This window comes from Dreissena polymorpha, chromosome 5 (genome assembly GCF_020536995.1).
Source record: "Dreissena polymorpha isolate Duluth1 chromosome 5, UMN_Dpol_1.0, whole genome shotgun sequence".
NCBI lineage: Eukaryota > Metazoa > Mollusca > Bivalvia > Myida > Dreissenidae > Dreissena > Dreissena polymorpha.
In genome coordinates this window covers 52,414,716-52,416,484 of record NC_068359.1, presented here as the reverse complement: position 1 = coordinate 52,416,484, position 1,769 = coordinate 52,414,716, and positions in this window count along the sequence as shown.

Genomic DNA, 1,769 nt, shown 5'->3' with positions numbered 1-1,769 from the left:
TTTTTGTAATATTCTTTATAAGTATGTTCAAATGGATAAATTCAAGCTGCTTTTTTTTAATTGCATTAAAGTGAACCAGCACATAATTTTACTAATATTACAAGCTTTAAATTATTTGTGTGTGTGAAATACTGTTATTTGTTGCAGTATTTACTTAAATAGTAATATGGTTCCATATAATATGCCAGGTGAACACTTTAATCTTAAAACCGACTTTAAAATTTATGAGAAATGGAGACCAAACCATGCAAATTTATCTTTAATTTTTCAATCCTATTTAGTCTTTATTTTTTGAAGAGTTTGGGTAAAAAAAAAGAAGTTTTGAAGATGCTAGTTTTGTGGCATGTTACTTCTGTGTGTGTTTTTAGGGGAGGCAGATATGCTATCCTGTGACAATTATAATAGATACACATAGATTTATCTTAAGTGCTATTAATTCTTTAATAATTGATTGCATTTTCTTCGTGTTTTTTTCAAAGAATACTATCAGATTAGCAAACAGTTTGGATCCTGATGAGACGCCACGTTCTGTGGCGTCTCATCAGGATCCAAACTGTTTTCAAAGGCCTTTTAAAATTCGGTTCCAGTGCTGAAAGGGTTCATGCATACATGCCATACGTCCCGATCTCGGCGGGACAGTCCCGCTTTTGGGCCCTTTGTCCCGCTGTCCCGATATGAGACGATTTGTCCCGACATTCGTATAAAAAAGATGTAAGGTCTATAGGTTCCCAATAAAATTCGCTATTTAAGCTCTGTTTCGCTAACACTTACCCCCGCTAATCCCTTTATTGCCCCCAATTAACAATCCGATTTCTACTTATCGTGTGTACCAGTGTTGTTTTTGACACCTTATCAGCGATTTATCGGCTAATTATTGACTTCATCAGGCATTCACACCATGGTGGTCTTCAAGATAGTGGTTGCTTATTGCTATCGATAGTTGTATTATAATGAAATAAATGTTGAAAATGTGTTTATTTTTGTATTTGTTTGGAACGGTTTACAAAACAATTGTTTTGTAAAATTAACTCTACGTCATTAATGAGTCTTTTACATTCAATGTTTAGTTCATAAATAGCGCGACAATCCGATGGTGCAATATACCAAAATCGCAACAAACAGTCCAATAAGTGATACCAATCCTGTCTAGTGTAATTGTAATAAAAACAACGAGGTGCTATGCATGACAGTTGGACCCTACTTTAATTAAGCTAAAAACCACGAGGTGCTATGTATGACAGTTTGACCCTACTCCAATTAAGCCACGACAATTGACAAGTAACAAACTGCGCATGGATACATGCTTAAAAAAACATCGCAACAAACAGTAAAAGTGGTACCCATCTTGTCTTGTGTTATTGTAATAAAAACAACGTGTCGTTATTCATGACAGTTTGACACTACCCCAATACAGCGCCTGACAATTCACAATTCAGTTTAATATGTTTATATAAGAAGAAAACAAAATATGATTATTAACATTCCAGGTCGGACCTCAAAGACCTCGTGAAGAGGCCGGTAGGACCTGTAAATAAACTCTGATTTAAAAAAAAGATTATTAACATTAGAGAAAAATAATTCGAGTAAAGCATCCATAGACTTCTTTTGTCCTTTTGTTTTTGTTGGTGTAAAAACGGTTGAGGTGTTGTTGACAGTTATAATGAACACAAAGACGGTTTGCTTCCACCAAAAACCTACCTCGGATATGTGTACGGCCGCGCATTCCGTGTGTAACTGATGAAAATATTCGTTGTTTGCTATTGTATTAT